This window comes from Protopterus annectens, chromosome 2.part1, assembly GCF_019279795.1.
Source record: "Protopterus annectens isolate FY-2018-M chromosome 2.part1, PAN1.0, whole genome shotgun sequence".
NCBI lineage: Eukaryota > Metazoa > Chordata > Ceratodontiformes > Protopteridae > Protopterus > Protopterus annectens.
In genome coordinates, this window is record NC_056729.1 from 1,797,950,590 (window position 1) to 1,797,959,830 (window position 9,241).

The following is a 9,241-nucleotide window of genomic DNA, read 5'->3' on the forward strand; positions in this document are numbered from 1 at the left end:
TAGTATGTAGTTTAATCGATACTTGGTTCAAGTACCAGCACTGTGTAACTCAACTAAGTCTCAGAATCTGCTGATTCATTGCATTTATTCTGTTAACTATGTTTCTAATTGCCACTTGGCATGAAGCCTTGAGCCCATGACTCAGATATCTATACACTTTCAACATTTTTAATTAACCATTAAATGAATGGGAATGCATTTGTGAGAAAGATAATGTGGGACCACAATACTGCACACGTTGTGCATCTAATAACCTTTTCTGATTCTAGTTCAGAATGTGTGCAGGCAGTGACATTTTACATGCTTAAAATAATACAACTGCACTACAATATACTTCCGTGGTACTTCAAGATGTGAGGATAAAGGCAGAGATAATGGTGAGATGAAATGGCATTTTACATGCTTAAAATAATACAACAGCACTACAATATACTTCCGTGGTACTTCAAGATGTGAGGATAAAGGCAGAGATAATGGTGAGATGAAATGGTATTTTACATGCTTAAAATAATACAACAGCACTACAATATACTTCCGTGGTACTTCAAGATGAGAGGATAAAGGCAGAGATAATGGTGAGATGAAATGGTATTTTACATGCTTAAAATAATACAACAGCACTACAATATACTTCCGTGGTACTTCAAGATGAGAGGATAAAGGCAGAGATAATGGTGAGATGAAATGGTATATAAAATGGAGGACAGCAGAAGGTTGAGAAAAAGGCAATCTCACGCACAGCTCTGCTGAAATAGCAGTGTCAGTATTGTAGGAATAAGGTGTGGAGCCAGAATAGGGAAATATCAGAAGTACTGACTGTTGGAAGAATTGCTGGGGAAACAGCCTCAAACAACATATTTCAGACAAAGCACGTGCCTTTTTTTTATTACTGCAGCTTAGCCAATATGGTATGTATGTATGCATTTATGTATGTATGTATGCAACACACTTCTTAGCAGGTTTCAGAAACATAGATATATGTCACTTAGATTAGCATTCACTATGTTTATATGCATTGTGATGGTAACATGCTATGTACCGAAATGTATTGAGTTCTGATTTGTCCAGCCATTTTCAAGGAGAATATAGTTTGCAGAAGGATCTGTTTTAAGATATGATTGATTCCTTTGACAAGTTTAAAATATACACAAGTGTTTTGGTGATATTTTGTTTTCATTGTAGAAAACTGATTGTGATAATTGTTTATTCGGTGCAACTTCCTAAATGTAAAGTGGGTCTGTTTTCTAAACGTAGCTTTTTATGGGAAGGAAGTTAATTGTTTATGGGGCACTGTTTCTTGAATGCAGCTTTTTAGGAGAAGGAGATTCTGCACTGTTCAGCAGGCTCTAGCTTCCAGATATAGCTTTTTATGGGAGGGATGCTCTTTTAATTGTTTACAGGCCACTATTTTCTGAATTCAGCTTTTTATGAGAGGACAGTTCTAAATTGCTTATGTGTCTCAGTTTTCTGAATGGGGCTTGTTTGTGGGAAAGAGGTTTATAATTGTTTAGGGAGCTTTGTTTTCTGAATGCAGCTTGGTAGCTCATTTGCAGAACTACTTATCAGTTTAACTTTCACACTGTGTCATGCATTCTCTTTGATATATAGGTAAGATAGATAAACAGAAAAGTAGCAGCATATAGTCAAAGGAACATCACCTGTCTCACTGTTGTGAAAGAAAAAAAACAGCAATACAATTAAAGCATGCAGTTAAGCACAAGGTATGGCTCACAAATAGTATTGCATGATTCCTCAGGAGCTTCATACTTGTGTAGCCCATGTTTGGAGATTCATATTTCAAAATATAAGGCTAATATTCACCAGGGAATGCAGGGTTAGGCTTCTTAAGACCCACACAGATCAATAGCCCAGCAAGTACCTATGAAAATGTAATTGTGAGGTTTGCTTGTGTTAAAATTGATCAAAAGTGTGCCCTGCTGGAAGGAAAAGAAACGTGCATGTATTATTGCAACTGAATTAAATGTATACATTGTAACCCCCCCAGAGGTTCCACTTGTGTCCCTCATGGACAGGGGCAATAGGTGCTGATTTTGGTGTGTGCTTGAGCCAGACACCCTTGGGGACATGGGTTGAACTTGGCTAGGCTTGTAAGGGCCCTGAGACCATTAGCCTAGTAACCTCCTGTGATCCTATGAACCTATCTAGAACAGCAATGTAAACACAGGGAACACAATCAGTTAGGCCCCCAACCTAAGCTGTACTATCCACAAATGTAAATAAATAAATAAGAAATTTTAAAAAAGTACATACAGGTACAATTCATAATATTTAATTTAAATGCTTCATGTTAGTGTAAGTGAACCTGAAGAGGCATATTAGAATAGAAAGTCTTGCAGCTTTCTTCAGTAAATTATGCTTTCTCGGTTTCAATGCCACTGGTCATTTTTAGTTTGGGTTTTATTATCGGGTTATGCTCTGGTCATGTAAAAGTGCTCCATCTCAAACACTACCTGCTGCTACTACTGATGGTTACATCTGCTCATAACCCCTACAATCCTTGTAATTCAACAGGTATAAGCTTCATCTAAGTGCGTATCTTTAGTATGTAGTTTAATCGATACTTGGTTCAAGTACCAGCACTGTGTAACTCAACTAAGTCTCAGAATCTGCTGATTCATTGCATTTATTCTGTTAACTATGTTTCTAATTGCCACTTGGCATGAAGCCTTGAGCCCATGACTCAGATATCTATACACTTTCAACATTTTTAATTAACCATTAAATGAATGGGAATGCATTTGTGAGAAAGATAATGTGGGACCACAATACTGCACACGTTGTGCATCTAATAACCTTTTCTGATTCTAGTTCAGAATGTGTGCAGGCAGTGACATTTTACATGCTTAAAATAATACAACTGCACTACAATATACTTCCGTGGTACTTCAAGATGTGAGGATAAAGGCAGAGATAATGGTGAGATGAAATGGCATTTTACATGCTTAAAATAATACAACAGCACTACAATATACTTCGTGGTACTTCAAGATGTGAGGATAAAGGCAGAGATAATGGTGAGATGAAATGGTATTTTACATGCTTAAAATAATACAACAGCACTACAATATACTTCCGTGGTACTTCAAGATGAGAGGATAAAGGCAGAGATAATGGTGAGATGAAATGGTATTTTACATGCTTAAAATAATACAACAGCACTACAATATACTTCCGTGGTACTTCAAGATGAGAGGATAAAGGCAGAGATAATGGTGAGATGAAATGGTATATAAAATGGAGGACAGCAGAAGGTTGAGAAAAAGGCAATCTCACGCACAGCTCTGCTGAAATAGCAGTGTCAGTATTGTAGGAATAAGGTGTGGAGCCAGAATAGGGAAATATCAGAAGTACTGACTGTTGGAAGAATTGCTGGGGAAACAGCCTCAAACAACATATTTCAGACAAAGCACGTGCCTTTTTTTTATTACTGCAGCTTAGCCAATATGGTATGTATGTATGCATTTATGTATGTATGTATGCAACACACTTCTTAGCAGGTTTCAGAAACATAGATATATGTCACTTAGATTAGCATTCACTATGTTTATATGCATTGTGATGGTAACATGCTATGTACCGAAATGTATTGAGTTCTGATTTGTCCAGCCATTTTCAAGGAGAATATAGTTTGCAGAAGGATCTGTTTTAAGATATGATTGATTCCTTTGACAAGTTTAAAATATACACAAGTGTTTTGGTGATATTTTGTTTTCATTGTAGAAAACTGATTGTGATAATTGTTTATTCGGTGCAACTTCCTAAATGTAAAGTGGGTCTGTTTTCTAAATGTAGCTTTTTATGGGAAGGAAGTTAATTGTTTATGGGGCACTGTTTCTTGAATGCAGCTTTTTAGGAGGAGATTCTGCACTGTTCAGCAGGCTCTAGCTTCCAGATATAGCTTTTTATGGGAGGGATGCTCTTTTAATTGTTTACAGGCCACTATTTTCTGAATTCAGCTTTTTATGAGAGGACAGTTCTAAATTGCTTATGTGTCTCAGTTTTCTGAATGGGGCTTGTTTGTGGGAAAGAGGTTTATAATTGTTTAGGGAGCTTTGTTTTCTGAATGCAGCTTGGTAGCTCATTTGCAGAACTACTTATCAGTTTCACTTTCACACTGTGTCATGCATTCTCTTTGATATATAGGTAAGATAGATAAACAGAAAAGTAGCAGCATATAGTCAAAGGAACATCACCTGTCTCACTGTTGTGAAAGAAAAAAAACAGCAATACAATTAAAGCATGCAGTTAAGCACAAGGTATGGCTCACAAATAGTATTGCATGATTCCTCAGGAGCTTCATACTTGTGTAGCCCATGTTTGGAGATTCATATTTCAAAATATAAGGCTAATATTCACCAGGGGAATGCAGGGTTAGGCTTCTTAAGACCCACACAGATCAATAGCCCAGCAAGTACCTATGAAAATGTAATTGTGAGGTTTGCTTGTGTTAAAATTGATCAAAAGTGTGCCCTGCTGGAAGGAAAAGAAACGTGCATGTATTATTGCAACTGAATTAAATGTATACATTGTAACCCCCCCAGAGGTTCCACTTGTGTCCCTCATGGACAGGGGCAATAGGTGCTGATTTTGGTGTGTGCTTGAGCCAGACACCCTTGGGGACATGGGTTGAACTTGGCTAGGCTTGTAAGGGCCCTGAGACCATTAGCCTAGTAACCTCCTGTGATCCTATGAACCTATCTAGAACAGCAATGTAAACACAGGGAACACAATCAGTTAGGCCCCCAACCTAAGTGCAATGACAGGGGAATGTATGCCAAGACATGCAGCTAGCAAAGGCACAAATTCACAGTGCATGACCAAACCCATCTACAATACAATGGTGTCACAGAAGCAACATGCAGGAGTAATGTAAAGCAGCGCTGTCTGCTCAGGTACCCCCAAACATCCATTTCATATGACAGCAAAGCAGGGAAAAAGCAACATCAAGCCACAGAGGCAGCTATGCTGACATGGTGCATGATATACAGTGTGCATAAACTAGTACTTTACCTCTATCTACATGTCTTAGTTCTATGTGTATCATTTGTTAACTTGTCAAGTGGAATAGACCATAGATCCTTTTTCGTCACAATGAAGGGGAGGGTTACCCTTGTTGTACCAAGTATTTTCCTAGCAAACTTTACATTCTTGGGACAAAGTCAGTGGGAGTGGCATTATTGCAACCTAGAACATCTAAACAAATCATATACTGAACACTCCTAACAGAACATTTCCAGAAACAAGTGCTACCATGGATACCACAGGGGAGGCAGGTCCTATAGGTTAATGTTCTGGGCTCTGTCTCATTCTACCTCTGTCATGGAATTTTAATTTTAATACAAGAACACTCAATAGCGCCAGTGTAAATGTGTGTGTGTGTGTGTGTGTGTGTGTGTGTGTGTGTGTGTGTGTGTGTGTGTGTGTGTGTGTGTGTGTGTGTGTGTGTGTGTGTGTGTGTGTGTGTGTGCAGACAGTTGAATGTAGCCAGTTTGCCACTTTACAAAATTCAGGAATATAGCACCTAAAGAATTCAGAAGCAGTAGTACAGATATAGATTTCAGCAACCTAGTAAATGCTCCTGGCCCATACAACAACACACTGTAACCCAAGAAGAGATACAAACATATAGTTTTGCAAAGGCCTGTGTGGGATGCAGTAATAGAGAAGACTAGGATACAAACCTGCAGACTATGGAAAGCAGGAGACACATCTGATGCTGTAGTAAAACGTTTCAGTGGTAGTATGTGTGACTCCCAGCTGTATGAAAGAATCTAATAATCAAAGCTCAGCAGGAGATCCAGCATAAACATAACCTTGGAATAGGTCAAATTGCACCCCACTTGTCACCTGGCTGAATAGAATTCATAAATTCATGACAAGCACAAAGTCCATGCAGTGCTTTAATCCAACAAGCAAAACATCATGCTTAGCATCTCAGCTAATGCCTTCTAAGAGTAAAAGCAAAAGCCTCGTCAATCCTAATAAATAATGACACATTCATCACATGACATAAAATCAAACAATGAATTAAAAGTACAAATAATAAAACTATAATAAGCTCTTAAAGCAGCATTCATTATTTAACCCTCTTGGTTTTAGTGTCATATTTTGAAATAAACATTCTTCCTTTTCTAACAGTTGTCGTTTAATTTCACCAACCTCCATTCCTAAAGGTAAAACTTGTTCTAATCTGTGTGAACCACAGCTCTCTTATCCTTTTCAGACAGTATAAATAAAAATTGAAATAACAATCTCCTATCCTCTGCCCTTTTTATTGACCTCTCCAAAGCATTTGACATGGTGAACCACGAACTATTGTTAGATACACTTAAATCTCTCTCATTAGATACACATACAGTCAAATGGTTTAAATCCTACCTAGGAAATAGACAACAGGCAGTCTTGTCGGACAATAAACTATCATCTCTTCTCCCTATTACACTCGGAGTCCCACAAGGATCTATCTTGGGACCACTCCTCTTTACTATTTTCATTAATTATCTGACAACCTCCCTTTCTCAAACCACCTGTATACAATATGCCGATGATTCGACTTTAATCTGTGCCACCCCCTCACCTTCCCAACTTCAATCCAGGACCCAAAAAATGTTCACCTTAGTCGAAAACTGGTTCCATCAACGCTGTCTCCTCCTGAACCCTAAAAAAACTAAATTACTACTATTCACTCCCACTCTATCAACTTCACAGTCATATCTAACAATGAAACCTTAATAGCTCCTGACATAACCACCAAACATTTAGGGGTAACTATCGATCACAATATTAACTTTGACACACATATCAACCTAACTATTAAATCAGTTAATAGAAAACTGGGGCTCCCTTTACAGCCTTAAAGCCTTTCTCTCACCTTCAGCCAGTACTACTATTGCCCAAACTCACCTAATTTCTACCTTCCTCTATGCTGCCCCAATTTATACAAACCTCTCCAAAAGCAATATCAATAAGTTGGCAACATCTTATAACAACATAGCCAGATTTGCCACTGATGCCCCATTTCGTACCCACCATTGCAAAAACCTCAAACTTCTTGGATGGCTTGAACTGCAAAACCAGCTTCTCTTTCGGCAACTCACAATCACTCATAAGATCCTGCATCATCCCTCTAATACTTCCATACTCAGAAACCTTATTAGCCCTTATCAAAATCTTTTAATCTTACGATCGGCCAACAGAGTACTTGTTTCTACCCTAAAAACCAATAACAAATCTGGGGACTCCCTGTTTACTACCTCTATTGGTAACTCTTGGAAAAAGCTTCCAAGAGAACTAACATACCTTACATCCACTCCACTTTTCAAGACACAACTGCGAATCTACCTAAAATCACAATGGCTTTGCCCATGCCCAAATCCTGACTGATACTGTCCCCTCTTTACTGATCTCTTTAAAGCCTACAACTATTGTATTCCTCCTGCCGTGTCTTTCTCGCTTTGAACTCTTTTAATGAAGGTTGTTGCCTAGGCAAAAAATCACTGCCTTAGTTATGTTAAGTTCTAGGATTGTACTGTTTTTATAATCTGTTTTTATAATTTGTTCTCTATAATCTGTTTATAAATGTGTTTTAATGTCTTAATTCCTCACTGTTAATTAAGTTTTATTGGTTGAAAATAGTCACTATAATATGTTTATATAATTTCTTGTTTTTTGACTTTGGAGCTTTTCTCCCCGGGCCTCCGCTGAAAATGGACTTATATCCAGTCGGACTTTGCCAGTCAACAAATGTAAAATAAAATAAAAATAAATAAAATAAAACAGTTACTTTCAGTTAATTTAAATTAACATTATGTCTTATGTTTTCCTACATATATTTCGCTATAGGACTCTTAAACCTTTTATTTTTCACATCTCCTATATATTATTGCAACTCACTTTTAAATATTCTTTTAGTCTCACCTATATAAACTAAGCTGCAAGTACATCTCGTAACACAAATAACCCCCTGTGAGTTATGTGTATCTATGTGTAACAGCCACATTTTTACCATTTATATAATTAAATGTTCTAATAACCAAGGTGGCATATAGAACAATTCCCACATGTATAGGCTTCTATTTCAGTACAGAAACTGAACATTTTTTTTTTTTGCTTTCTATAATTATTTGCCACCAAATAATCTTTCAAATGTGTCCCTGCAGTAGGAAATACCAATATCTTTAAGGAGAACTCTCTGTAACTCCAAATAATTGTTTAAGAATTCCCAGCCATCCCATGGTTCCACAATAACAGTTCCTAAATGGAGTGGGGGTATTACCAGTGCAGTATCCCTCAACACCAACAACAGAGACAACCAGGGAACATTGTACTCTCTCACAAAATAACAACCATCACACGTCTTATTTTTCTTTTCCATATTATATCCAGTATCTTTCATAAAACTATCATTTTTCACACAAAGCTTGATGTGTAGTTTTCATATTCACTTTTTTATAAGCATTTCACCACTTAAGTATTATACCCTGTAGTTAATTTTTTTTTCAATAATACCACTTGCGTCCTGTAAAAATATGTCCCTCAGTACATGTTCTCCTTGATCTCAAAAGATCTCCTTAAGGGAGAGCAGTTATAATATGTCAGGGATGACAAGTATATTACATGCAGGGGCATGTTAGCATTTACTGACTTGGTATATAAAACACTGCTGATTATCCATCTCCTAGGCTAGCTGCCCTTATGGGTTATTTTAAGCCTAGCTAACTTCTCAAGGTGAGAATCAACCCCTGTACCTTATGTCTGTGAGGTAAACTCCCTAACCATTATGCCATCCACTAACCAAACTTAGCAAGGAGCAGGTTACAATCAGATCTGAACTCACATCGCTGGATTCAGAGTCAAGAGTGCTAACTATGACACTATGGAACCACATGCAGCCTCTTTAATGTAACATCTAAATAGTTAATACTTTCACTATGGACACTAAAATTAAATATCAGATCAAATTTAGTCTCATGTAAATATGCTACAAAGTTCCTAACATGTTTTTTTATTTTTTTCTGCATGAAAACAGTAAATCATCAATAAATCTAAAATATTCTAAAATCCAATCTGCCTGTAAAAAAGTATGTGGGTAACTACATTCTTTCTCCATTAATCTCATAAATAAATTTGCATAATTTTTTAAATTTTAAAATGTGACCTCCTAAGACCAAGAGGATTAAAAGAAAGAATGCTGCTTTAAGAGTTTATTATAGTTTTGTAT